Source organism: Sturnus vulgaris, chromosome 2 (assembly GCF_052056855.1).
Source record: "Sturnus vulgaris isolate bStuVul1 chromosome 2, bStuVul1.hap1, whole genome shotgun sequence".
In the NCBI taxonomy this organism is placed as follows: domain Eukaryota; kingdom Metazoa; phylum Chordata; class Aves; order Passeriformes; family Sturnidae; genus Sturnus; species Sturnus vulgaris.
The window spans coordinates 34,937,521-34,951,443 of record NC_142244.1 but is presented as its reverse complement, the minus strand read 5'-3'; the positions used below and the strand labels follow the sequence as shown (position 1 = coordinate 34,951,443).

General features: G+C 44.1%; 1 long non-coding RNA gene across 3 annotated transcripts in view; it reads right to left on the bottom strand.

Moving 5' to 3' along the window:
- Positions 1–1,470: 1,470 nt before the first annotated feature.
- LOC148224722 (uncharacterized) overlaps positions 1,471–13,923 on the bottom strand; it is a 50,250-nt gene continuing 37,797 nt past the window's right edge. For 2 of the 3 annotated variants that reach the window (XR_015801301.1, XR_015801300.1), the window contains 3 exons: positions 4,686–4,776; positions 2,714–2,770; positions 1,471–1,706 (listed from right to left, as the gene is read on the bottom strand). This is a non-coding gene — a long non-coding RNA (uncharacterized LOC148224722). Of the gene's footprint in view, positions 1,707–2,713; positions 2,771–4,685; positions 4,777–6,649; positions 6,711–13,923 lie in introns of all 3 variants that reach the window. The other variant, XR_015801299.1, reaches the window with a different exon arrangement.

Genomic DNA, 13,923 nt, shown 5'->3' with positions numbered 1-13,923 from the left:
CCTTTCCTGGTGCAGTTGCTGCTCTGCTGAAAAAAGTGAAGAAAGGAGTCAGGTAGAACTGGAAGAGTTTGGACTTTTTGTCTGAGCAATGGTAAAAAGCTCACACAAAACCTCTAGCTCTGTACAGAATGATTTGGGTATGTTTTAAATTTTTTTATTCTTTTACCGTAAGCCAATCTTTGTAACAAAAAGGCTGTTATGCAAGGAGGATTTCTTTAAATATAATTTAAATATGTAAAAACACTCATTTTCACTAGTCCATAAAGGGAAGAGTCATGTTTTGATATTCCCAGACTTTTCCTGGAAATTCTTACAGAATCTATTCAAACATAACTGAAACTCACAAAGCATTTTGGTTGTCCTACACATCACTTTGACAAACGTGTTTGTGCTTCAAACACCATGGTTGTTACCTGTCAGCTTGTGTGTAAGGGGGATAAAATAAGAGGTTTAGAGCAATCATTTCCCCTTTAACATCTTCTTCTCTTAAAAGAAAATCTTGAGGTGTTTGTCAGCCTAACTTTCGATATTCGCTCTGCCAATGGATCAAACTGCCCTGATAATAAAAAGGAAATAAAATCAAAATATATGACAGCTATGGATTTATGTCCTTTCTTGAAAATAATTGAAATACAAAAAAATAACATAGCTGAAGCCTGCAGAAAATGTCCAGTACTCCAATTATTGGAGATAAATTCTACATAGCCTGTAAAATTTTTTTTGAATATGAGTTTATTTTGACATGATCTATCCATTTTCAGCTGCTGGAAAGGAGAAAAAAAAAATCACTCCCAAGGCCATTCAAGATAAGTCATAGTTTCCTATCTTTTTTGACTGAAAATACCAATGAAACTTCTTCCAGTTATTCCCCATCTTCCTCTGGTCTCTTCGTATTAGTCTTATCATTTTAGTGCCTCCTTTGATATATAATCCCTTTATGTTGTGCAATGATAAATCAAAATAAAGTGCACCACTGAGCAATTTTATTGTTATTAAAAGGTCAGCAGTAAGAGGGTCACATCCTATCACATATCCTAGAGAATTAATGGGAGGTGCATTAAAAAAAAGGAGGCACCTTGCTTCTTGAATATGTTTAAAAGCTACAGCACCCCTACAGCTGGACTTTGTGATGGATCTTGCAACACAGCGTGGCCCAGGCTGCAAAGGCTGCAGGAAACACGTCCCTGTCCTTTGGAGGGGGCTGCAAATGTCATCCCTGGCTAATGGGAATTAGCTGAATAAGTGACCAGGTCTGCTCCTGTAGAAGGTGATGTTTCCCCACGACCTTCCAAGTGATCAGAGCCCATTACACACAACCAGACTCTGCATTATCCCCACCACAGCCCCCTGCTGCCCTGCCCTGCTGCCTTGGCAGCCAGGGAATGCTGGGGAAGGGTTGTTTGGGGACACTGAAACCTTTTTCAGGAGGCTTATCACCCCCTCTCTCACACAGCAATGACGTTTGGAAGATGCATTTATTTAGCATTTATTAAGAACTTGTCAATAAGCTCTTCCCGAAAGCGTATTTAAAATACATCATTGTGCCTTTTCCCATAACTTGCATGAATGCAATAGTCTGATCCTGCAAGAACTCAGCATGATGCCCAGGAGAACATCCCTCAGAGTATCAGATTTTATTCCACTCTGTATTTCAGGAGCAGCAATCTGAGTGCTGCCGGGTCAGGGCAGAAGGTGTCCAGCAGCAGCTGAAGACAAAAAAAAAAAAAAGGAAGGTAAGAAAATGCACAAGAAGCAACACAAAAGGGAATATGGAAAATGTGTGGTTCCTGATTACCTAAGAAAAAAAGTTGATTAAACTCTCCCTCATAGTGGGATTGGCAAAAAAAAAATGGTTGTATTTCCCCCCCTGCAGTTGCAAATTGCTTGTTTTGAAAAAACTTTTCAAAATAGAAAAGAAAAATTAAGTTGCTTATGATTGTACATTTTCAGATTTTTACCCAGCTCGTTTAAAAAACAATTTGCTTCTTGTTTGGATGGAAGAACTCACCAGAAATCAATAACCAGACACAAACACTGACAGAATTAACTGCTAAAGCACAGGCAGCAACAGGCAAGTCAAAACCCCCAAATCTCTGAGTGTACTGGGGAGCATGGCACAGGCTCAGACCTCCTGTCCTACCAATTTAGGCAGCGAGAGGTCATCGACCACCCTTGCCTCTCCCCTTGCTCTGCCTGATTTCTGGAGCAAACCAGCTGCCAGATGTGCACACATCCAGCAGATCTCCTGCCTAGGACCAGCCTCCAGAAACTGCCCAATTTTCAGTGACTTTGCCTGGTTCTCCTGTCCTCTGCCACCAGACGAGGTGCACAGAGCTTCAGGAGCTCAGTTTTGTGCAGAGGGGTCCACGCTGGCCTCCAAAGCATGAGGATGTCCTGGGCAAGCAGAGCAAGCAGAAAAAGAGGAAATTATCAGGGAGGTGGCAGATGCCTCCTCCCCACTGGTGGTGTGTTAGCAAAGCACACGGGCTGTTTGCACAACACAAACACATCACATGGTGTTTGCTCAAAAATGGCTTGGGTGAGCCATTAACACTTCATTAATACGTGATGAAAGGCAAATTTAGAGAGCTCCCCAAAGTGACTGAGAACTCCGAGGGGCCCATAAATGAAATGATAATGTAATGTAAATAAGGCTGCGGAATAGAGAGATTGGGAATTAGCATGTGATCTAACAAAAGCAGCTGGATATTACCAGAAATGCATTCCCCATCTTCCCTCCACCTTCGCCAGTTTCGTGCAAATTCCATCTCTAGGGAAAAAAAAAAAAAAAAAAGAAAAAAAGAAAAGAAAAAAAAAGTGGGGGGAGCTGAAATAGAAAAAAATATAGGTTTATATAGATACATCAAATTCTCCCACATTTGCCTTTAGTGGATTTTTTTCCTTTCGCCTCCTCCCCCCTCCACCCTTCCCTGCTCCCTGGCTATTTCTGTAAAAAAAAGCAGGGACAGAAAATACAGCAGTATGCAGAGGACATTTCAAAAATTGGATTTGATGTGTTTCTTTGGACTATTTTGAAACAGCATGGGTCCTTATCTCACTAAATATTTCACAGCTGTGCCACCTGAAATCCCTAGAGGAGTGCCTGTGTTGCTCATTAACTCACTCAGACAGAATTAGCTTGGGTGATATTGTCTGACTTTGGCCAATGACACCAAACACATTTTAGGCAGAGAGTGGATAGCAAGGAGAGAACTCCATTAACATTAATGTCTTTCTAACCATTAAAGAGGCCATTAGCGTTTGTGCTTATTTTTAGTATATTCAGAAAGGACTGAGTGAATCCACTCTCAGCCCAATAAATACATCTCTGCCTGTTATTAGGCATTCATTTTGCTTCAGGATTTTGTTCCAGCCTTGAGGTCACTGTGCCACCAGCCATCCAGGAGAACAGATAGATTTTCATGCACACTTGAAGCCAAAGCTGTCAGTGATCCTTTTCAGACCTGTCACATACAGTAGAAGCAGCTTCTCCTCCAGCACAAGTGATCAAGGGAGGTGTCCATCCTGTCCACCATTAGGCTCCAAAGTATTGCCATCCATCCCATGGATTGTGATACTCTCCCATTACAGTCAATCCAGAGCAATAGGGCAGTGATCCATCTCATCTCAAGACAGATGGCTACATTAGGGCAGATGCTTCACACTCCAGGATTCACTGTTTCTCTTTGCTGGCTACAGAGGAGGGGAAGCTGAGCTCAGATGGTGGCTGCCTTTGGCTGCCATGAGTCTCTCCCTCACCAACACCTCCTTGGCCGTGTGCATTATCCCACCCAAGGGAACAGACTGGGAGCGTGGCCTCGGAAGATGCCTGCATGGAAAGGAAGAGCTTGAAATATTCTTCAGCAGTAAATCTATTCCCTAAAAACAGTTTTTTAGCAAGTAGCTGGGAGAGATCTTCTTGGAGGCTCCGTGAAGAGTCAAGGAAGCATGGAAAGTTATGTGTCTTTGGGGGGAAAAGAAATTCCTGGCTTTCCAAGGGGATATTAATGACTACCAGATGGTTATGAGACTAGGAAAAACAGACAGTTCAAGGATGCCATAAAGTAGAAGGACTCCTACATCAGGCTACCCATTGCATGAAAATATGAGGTATTCCTCCTTTTGTGAATGGGCTCCACCAGCACTGATCTGTTCAGGCCAATACAAGAAGGTTTATGTCCCTGCCCCAGCCAAGCCCCTGGCTGCTACTCATGTGAGCCTTCACTGATCAGGTCAATGAGCCCATTTCTCCCACCACCACATTCCTGGAAGCAATTTTTCACAGAAATGCAATGTGAAGTATGTTTTTCATCACTTCTGGCCCTTTACACTCTCATTCCACATCCCTCTGTGTGTCGGCTAATGTGAGAACGGTAGATAGTGCCTGTTTCCAAATCTGGGATGGAAGTCTGGGGATTTTTTCATCTTTCTATGAGCCAGGTTGGTTAGCCTTATTATTGCTATTGGCACATGGATCAACAGTCATCAATAGCCAAATGCATAGCATTTGCCATGGCTTCCCTGGGTGGCAAGTCCTAACAACAACAGCCTGCTACTTATTAAGTCAAATGCATCCAGTTTTATATCAATTGACAGATGTCTGGTTATTTGGCACGCAAACAGGAATTGAATTCCCACGGATGCACAATTATTTTGAAATACGTGTTATTCAAAAATCTAGTTACCTTCACAAAAAATGCAAACGTGTACTTCTTCCATGATGAAAAGCAGCTCTTTGCATCCTCAGCTGAATTAAAGTAATTTATTTCCTTGTCTCTGAGGGAAAAAAGAGAAAAAGAAAAGGTCCAGAATCACGTCGAAAGCTTAGCAAGGCCAATTGCTGACTAGCAAACATCTGTCCTGTACCCATGCAAGCCCCACCAGGGAAGTGCAGTCTTCCCAAGTTTTGGAAAGGAGGACGGCAGCACTGCTGGATCCCCGGCTGGAAGCGATCCACGCTGTACACATGGCTTGGACGCAGAGAGCTGCAGGAGTGCCACTGCAGCTTAGAGCCAGCCAGCAGCTCATGAGTTCATCCATTTTCTCTGCACACACTGCAGGGTTTATAAATCTCCACTTTGTATCCAGAATATTCCTGGGAAACAGATTGCTTATGACAAGTATTTCTTTTTTATTATTTTATTATTTTAAATGTAGGAGTTGGGGTTTTTTTTAATGCAACGTGCTTCCATTGTGTTATATATTGCAGAAGACAAATTTCCCAGCTGGTAATTTCCAATCATTTATAACACTGTCGTGAGACTCAGTATTTTTATATCATACCATATATCTGAAATACATTGGAAAATATAAAATTATATGAAACTGATAATAAATACATCTCAACAGACAGACACATGCATGAGAAAAATTTCTGATTTTCTTCTCTGCCATATTATGTCTTTATGTATTCTCCACGTATCCCTCTCCAAGGCTTTTGCTGAGAGTTTACCACTAGGATACCAGCAAAAGTGAACAGCCTGTTCCGAACAGCATCCATTTAATTGCAGAAGCTGTTCTCTCCTAGGCTCAGAAAACCTCAGGCTTTCTTCATGTAAGGAGTCATAAAAAAGCCCCTCTATGTCCATTATTTGACATGTCCATGACAGAGAACCAGGCCTGGTTGGAGGGGCAGCAGGTGGAAGGATTGGAGCAGCAGGCAGCACCGGCAGCTGGGGTGAATTGGCCATGCCCTCACAGATGGGATTTGTGACCCACTGGTGAGCCTGCCACATAACTCTCAAAGTTATGTGTCTTCTGATGGCTACCTTGGGGAGAACTGGCATCATTAGGAGCCCACATCAACCAGCTCTTAGAAACCCATTGCAAGCAGAACTGGCTACACAGGAGGCCTCCTCAGTGAGGAGCAGAGAAGAAAGGCAGAGGTGTCTTGCTGAGAGCTCTTTACAGCACGTGTAGGTGCCAAGTCATGTAGCATCCATCTCTCCTGCGATCCCCCAGCCCCTCCCTGACAATAAGGAATACCATCTCAAGGTAAGGGAAGTCCTAATATTCTCATGGGAAACTGAGACACTGAGAGCTCAAATAACTGGCCGAGATCATGTAGGACTAAACTGGACTAAAGTAACTGTGAGCCTGGGGGGTCCCCCCACTGCCAATCAGGACACTGCCATCCAGGTGGGAACCACGGGGTTCCACAGACCAAGCTTTGCTCTTAACCACATTGTTCCCATTGGAAAAGGCACCAGGACATCTGGAAACAAGCCCTGCGTGACCCATCACAGAGTCGAGCAGCTGCCCAGGACCAGTGGCGCTGCATTCACAGCACATGTGTAGTGTCACCATGGAGTACCAGCTGCTGACCAGCATCCAGCCCTTTTTTCTTCCACCTGCTGCCCCCATACCCCTGAAAATATCTTCTTTCACCCACATTTTTCTTTTTTTTGCTTTTTTTTGGGGGGGGGATGCTGCAAATTGTTCACAGCAGGCATCCCCAGACTCTTCTTGGAGTGGGAAATATTTCCAGATGCTCTTGGAAGCACCTTTGATTCACAGCATGCTTTTTGTTACAGTTAAACAGAGAGAAAAGCATCTCCCTTCCACGAATGTTTTTGTGGGACGGAAAAACTATTCAGAATCCAAGGCAGGGAGAATATCTAACAGAGTTCACTGTTTTCTTGGATTTTACCCTGTTCCAGATGCTCAAATTCCTCTTCCATCAGTTGTCACTGCCTATTTTTCTCCTGTTACTGTAGGGGAAAAAAAACCAAAACATTTAAGTATGAAGCCTCAAAGAGACACTGTTGTGTGTGGCTTGTTTTAGTTCCACCTTGAAAGACCCAAAACAGAAGGTGGGAGGTTTTATAAGCATGTATGATGCATTTAGTAACAAACTCTTTTTACAAAGAGGAGAAGGGCAGCAAGATCTTCGGGTCACTGGAAAGTTTTAGGGGTCTTCATGTGAGCAAGCTGACATGCATCAACAGGAGGCCACAGCACATCTTTTAGATGCCAGGGGACTACACCAAGTCAGGTGGCCAAAAAGAGAAGTTTTCCAAACAAGTTCAGAAAATCATGGCTACAGTTGTGGTGCTTTATTTGACTTGACTGTGAAGAGGCCCCCAAACTATGAGAGTAAGCATTTCATGTCAAGATGGTGAGATTCTAGGGATGCAGAAGCCATTTGGGGTGGTTTTGCTAAAGCAGCCAAATTTTGCTCCTATTTTATGGGGCTGGCTCAGGGCTTAGGGAGGGTTTCCAGCAGCCACTGACTCTGGGCAGGTGCAGGAGCAGGAGGTGCCTTTAAACGCCACGGTATGCATGGGACACCACATCCTATTAGCAGCTTGTGGTTACATTAAGGAATACAGAGCCAGGTTTTCCCTCTAATTTGCTTTCTAATTTACAGGTCACACTCTTCAGCACAGCAATCCAAGCTGATTTAGAAAGGCTGCTTAGGTGGTTTTCCCTCTTTTTTTGGTACAGCAGATACCACACGGGTCAGGACCTGCACTGGAAGGTGCCATTGGCACCTCCAGGATTAACCGTGGTAGCCTGGATTTGCTGAGCTTCTTGTGGAGCACAATGAGCAAGTGGTACAGGCACTTGTGGCATGAGCTTGTTTAAGGAACAGCAGCCTAAGACTGGTGAGGTTCAGAGGAGACAGCATGCTTGCAAGATCCTTAATCCCCAGTCTGTGATGTGCCAGGATTTTCCTCCAGCTCCTGCCTCTGCAGTCACACTGCCAAGTGGCCATGCTAACTTGATGTTTGGACAAAAAAATAGATTCCTAATCTTGGACCAGAATTAAACACACCATAAAGATGTCAGCAAAGGGCTTTAACCCACATCCACATAAAAGCCAATACTGCTTGTGAATGCTAAGCAAGCCTACATGGCTGGAGATGGCAGGGCCACAGCTGCTTCCACGAAAACCCACTGCTCATGTAGCTGCTCATTGCCTGGAAAAAGGCTTCCACATACCCTTTCTACTTAGTATATTAATCCACAAGGTCCATCCACTGTGTGTCCCTGCAATCATGAGCACCCACAGGAACTTGGAGGTTGGCTCATCACAACTTCCCATACTGCTTAGACTCCAGACACTTGGGATTTTCTGAAAAATGCCATCATGAATCATGTGCTTTTACTGTAATTCAGTTAAGAATGGAAGTATGTTCCTATAAGACATTATTGTTTTCAAGTAAAGCACACGTTATGGTTGTAATTAGCACACAGAGAAAAAATCTGGTCTATGACAAGTGCAGGTGATCATGGTAATAATACCTGCACAGATGCAGTCCCTGGACCATAGCCCAGTCTCAACTCCATTGGTAATAAACCAAGGCAACTTAATGAATTTGATTGAATTTGTTCTATGTAATAGAAAAAAAAAAGCCCCACTGGATATTTTTAAACATATGTGCATGTGTATGTGCATTTTAGATGGCTTGATAAATCCACAGCTATCTGGATTTGGAAGTAATCTTACCCAGTCTGTAGCCAACATACTGGAAAAATTACTTTATGGGCAGCAAGAATAATTCTTCTTAGCCATAAATCAAAGCTTTTCAGGAGGGAAAGATGCATCATGGAATTTTTTTGATTCCTCTTCCCAGAAGGTCTTATATGCAAGGCCACATTAAAAGACATTTTCAAATGAAAACTGAAAATAATTTCAGAAAATAAGACAGCAGAAAGCACATGGGGCTTGGTTTGATGCAAAGGCAATATAGGCTGAAGGAGAATATTACCAGCCATGATTCATCTGATGCAAGAGACTTTGCTTTCAAAAATAAAGCTGCATGGAGGAAGGGTCAAAATTTTACCTGGGATTTAGGATTATGTTATCTGCAGTTCTGCAACATGGTGGCAGAGAGAAAAGTCTCCCTGATAGTGCTGATAGCAGGAATTGGAGACTGAGGATTAAGCAGCGGCACAGATAGCAACCAGCTTTCTTCTGTTAGCCTTTCACACTCTGCAAAAAAATTGGAAAAGGATGCCTGCCCATGTGAGGCAGACATAAGCTCTGTGCCCTGTTGATGAGGCACTGGGCAGGAGACAGATAACTACTAAAAGAAGTTGCATTATTATTTAAACCAGGGTGAAGGAGTGTCTGAAAGCTTCTAAGAGGGCTGTGGTTTGGAGGACAGTTTCCAAAACCCAGGAAACACAGATGTGAAGAGGAGGTTTAAGCCCTGCCCCAACCCACTCAAACCAAGGGCACTCTCCAGCAGCTCCTGTTGCAAGCTAAGGCTTGCAGTTGTGCTGGAGACGTGGTTGTGGTGAACAGACTTCTGGCTATTGGTATTCCCTCCTCCAGCTGCTCACTCCTGCTCTCATTCTGGGACAGTGGAGCTGCTCAGCATCCAAGGGCTGCTGATAGCCCAGGGTTTCGTGGCAAAGCCAAATGAGTGGCATTTGCTCCAGTTTAGGAACAGGCCCTCATATCACTCAAACATTTCCGTGCATGCACTGCAATCCCCCTTATGCACCAGAGCCCTCAGATATAAGCAGAGGATCCCTCTGGGGATCCACAGGCTTGAAATCTGCTGTGAATCAGACTGTTTTCCAGGCATTGGTCCACGAGACAGAGAGTGTGCAGAGGAAAGGCTCCACTCCGTATTTTGGCACCATTCAGCCCAAACAGCTCTTTCAAACTCAGAAGATATGCAGACCAGACAAACAATGGAAGGAATTTTGCAAGGAAACAGTATCAAAAAAATCAAAATTCACTTAACCTTGCACAATCAGCAAAGAAAGTGCTGGAAGCCAGCAGTACAAGAAGCATTACCCTGCTTTGAGTGCGAGGCGTTGGACAGGTGACTGCCAGAGTCCCTTCCAACCTCAACTACTCCATGAATGAGGGTCAGAACAATGCTTTGAATTTTCTAAGGCTCCTTTCACCAATAAACCAGCCTCACACCTCTTTCCACATGCTAAACTGCACCACACCCCATCAAGACCATTTTTGTGCATTTTAACAACTGCAGAAGAGCTTAAGGCTCTGCTGGGTTGAAAAAACAGACCCAAATCTCACAAGTGAGTGACACAGGCCCAGCAGAAGAGCCCAGATCTTGCAACACCCAAACTAATGCCATAACCTTGTTTATTAAAGGCTGCTCCCTCCCAGCTGCAATCCCAGGCACAACTGAGCGCTGTGGGTGCGTGTGCTCCTCGCTCGCTAAGATTTGCTCTTCCCACAGCCAGACGAAAAATCCCAGCCAGACCCCGTGATGGGAGACAGATGCGGAGCCACTCCCAACATCCTGCTCTGCCTCACGCACTGTCTACCACATCACCACCTAAATTGGTTCCAGCATCATCCTCGCTGCTGATGAGGTGCAAAGCAGACGAAACGCAGCCAGATCTCGCTGTGCCAGCTGGAAGAGGTGAGCTTTGGTGTACAGCAACAGGCTCAGCTCAAACGGGTGCCATCAGTCAGATCTAGTGCCAGAAGTTCAAAATACCTCTTTACAACACAAGAGGTTGTGTAAAGCAGAGATGGGCCTTGAATTTATCCTCAGTGCTGCATAACATTACCCACTAACATTACAGAAGTAGATAGGAATGTCCAGGTTGAGCAAGAAATTGCTTGAACAGGTGCCAACGCATCCCAGACTAACTGGGTAAGAAAGCTGATGTCCATCCACCCTGTTTGCTGCATTCCAGGTCTAAATTCATTCCCCATTTAATTGCTCTGCTGCACCAGAGCCAACACGAAGGTGTGTTCTGGCCATCAGAGCCCAAAACAATTATTAGATTGAGTCACCCATTCAAAAACTCAAGCGGAACAAAGATGGCTGGGGGACTCTTCTTCTAAGGAGTGGCAACAGAAGGTACACTGTGACCAGTGTGGGCTGGAGCACAGGGCTGGATTAGTGGTGGGATCACACAGAGACAGCCTGTAAAGCTCTGCTCTGAGGGAAGAACATTGCATGAAGAGAGTAGATAGGAAGCAGGGATGGGAGACAGCAGGGAACCTGAGAGGCATATTTTGGCTGCTTGCAACAGCATTGCAATGCAGAAGAGAGGCTGGGCTTGGGCCATAGCTTTCAACAACCTTTGGTCCCTGAGGTAAATGTGGCTGACAACCTCCCTGGCTAAGATGTGCAATAGGGTACTGTTAGATTAATGATTGGACTCAATGAGCTTAGAGATTTTTTCTAATCTTAATGATGCTGTGATTCTGTCACTGAGTTTCCTAATTCTTTTGGCACCAAGCTGCAAAAAGAGGAAGCTGATCTGCAGTAAAACACCACGGGCCAGCGTGTGCTCAGCACCAGCAGGAGTCAGAGGTGGCTCAGTGCAGTGCTGGACTCTGCAGGTCCAGCCCTGGGCACAGGACCTTGTGGGAGAGCAACTCCCACATTGAGATCAGCCAACAGGAATCTGAAGGCAGAAAGTGCAGCAGCTGCACTGGACTGGACAACTGGATGAAGTTGGATGAGGTTTTCCAAAAGGAGACAGTAGATCAGAGCAGAGCTTACAGGACATGATTCCAGCACTGTGTGTAAGGAGTTGGCTGCTGGGATTTTGTTCCTGTCCTGTCCCATGCTGTCATGTGTCTTCTCCAAACTATTCACTGTACATCATCTGCTCAAACATCAGCTTCTTCAGCTGCTGCTCCTCTGGATCCAGCTGTGCTGGGTGAAAGCGTGCAAGCCTTCCAAAACAGGGCTTGGCTGGCCAAGTCTGTGCAGAGGGAGAAAGGTATTTACAAAAAACGAAGTGCTCATGTCAGTTCTGGTATGCTCAGGAACAGAACAACAGCATGAGTGGTTTTGAGCAGTGCACTGAGAGCCAGCATGTACCTCTGGACTGTTTCTCCTGTGCCATCCTCACGGCCAGTCACCCAACACTGCACCAAAAATCATTAAGTTATATCTCTGGCTTAGCTGGATGCCAATGGAGAACAAAACAAATACCCACGTGCCTACTTATTTATTGTGTTCTCTGATTTCCTGAACACCTCTCCTCCTTCTCCCTAGCAATAATGCAAGGCACAAATTATCTCCCATCCCCTGACAGCTATTGATTCATGATGCTATCAACAATCCAGAACGACACATACATCTTATTCAATGAGCAAACACTCACCCATGATAGCATTGGCAGCAAGAAGACCCAGATAAATTTTGTGAATAACAAAAACTCATGAGTACTAGAGAATTAATAAGAGTTCTAAAGTACATAAAGTACTTAAAGAAGACATCCAGATGCTTTCTATACATCCTTAAACTGAATTACTGAGGAACAAGGTATTTTCTCTGTAAATTACTTGCTGTTCTAAGTCATGGATAAAGAAAAAAAGAAATCCACTGTTTGAGAGCAATAATGGACCAGCTCTTTCCTCTGACATGTCCCCAGATAAAGTCCTCCAGAGCATCAGAAGAGCAGTTCTGCTGCTAAGCAACAGGCAGATGCCCAGACAGCTGATGATTTTACCAAATAGATGAGAGCCAAAGATAAAACATGGGCAAAAGCAGGAGTAGATTTCTTCTCCCCACTTTTTTTCCCACCCCCAGCAACTTCATTCAGATTTGACAGTCAGCAGGTGTTGTTTCAAATTTTCATCCACATCTCCAGACAAATGGAAACAGAAATCCAACATATTCAGACTCGTGCCACTGACACTTAGACCTAAAGAGAGCTTCTTTACTTGCCAGGGACGAGATGTGTCATTGCAAGCCAAGATCCAAAATTAGAGGGCAGCCTTGGACAGCTTCCTTGGTATGCTCCAAGGAAGCATCTAAGTCTTCATGTCGGGTTAGATTTCCCTTCCCTTGCCAGGTGATTTTTCCTGCACTCAGACAGTCTCATGTGTGAAGGCAGAATGAACTGTGGTGAGACAGCAACAAAATGAGTTGGCAGAGAGTGTGCATTCCCACGTGCCCTGTGTGTCCCTGTGCAGCCAGCTCTCAGGCCAAGGAAGGAGACTTTAATCCAGGAGATAAAGCATGGCCATAATCCATACAAGTCCCCATACACGAGCTGCATGACTGAATTTTCTTACAGCAGCTTTAATCCAGGGCTTTTCCTCTCCATAGTGCACAAGTAGAACTTTGTGGAGCGTGGTACAAAATCAATATTCACCCAGAGCTGTATCACAGAGAACTCACACTCCATGAATATAAAATGTCTGTGAGGAGTTTAAAACATTCCTAGTGTATAAAATCAGGTATAGGACTAAGCATCCAGAGCTTACTTTTGGAAAACAGGATCTTTGCACACTCTCTTTGGAAGTGAAGATACAAGCCAGGAGATATCTTCTTATGTAATTCAGAGAAAAGCCCACTCTCTGGGAAACCAGTTCAAATAAATGGGTAATCTAGAGGTTTAAACTGAACCTGATTCCTTTGTAACAGCTCAAGCCATATCTCCCCACTTCCTCTGCTGCTTGGCTTGAAGACCCTTTGCAATGCAAAAGAACTCCGTTTTTCTGGAGTCAGCAAATACTTTTAACAGTTTAAGAATCCACCTGAAACACAAAAGCTGGCATTTCTCTATTTTCTTCAAGTTAGACAAATATCCTTTTGCATGATGGCTTAAACTAATGCTCAGGTACAGTGCAAAATAAATGCTGCACAGGACCCTTCATTATCTTGTTGACCAAAGAGTTTGGCACTACCTTAGGAGAGTGTTCCTAACCATAGAAATGGTACAGATACATTACTGTTGGACAGAATGGACATGAGAGAAAAGGTGGAGACTTTCTAAGGCCCTCAACCAGAATTTCTATTGAAATAGCACACCAGGCAATGTCATTTTATGCTGGTTTTCAGTGTTATGCTATAACCAACACAAGGTTAGTTTGTTGACTGTCATCACTTGAGAAGAAACAAATACATCACAGATTTTTGGTCATGTGGCCTTAATTTGTTTGAGGTGAAAGTTCATTATCATACATAAAAGAAAACATTAAGACGTTGAAATAATTTTGTCCTAATTTCAGAGCTCCTA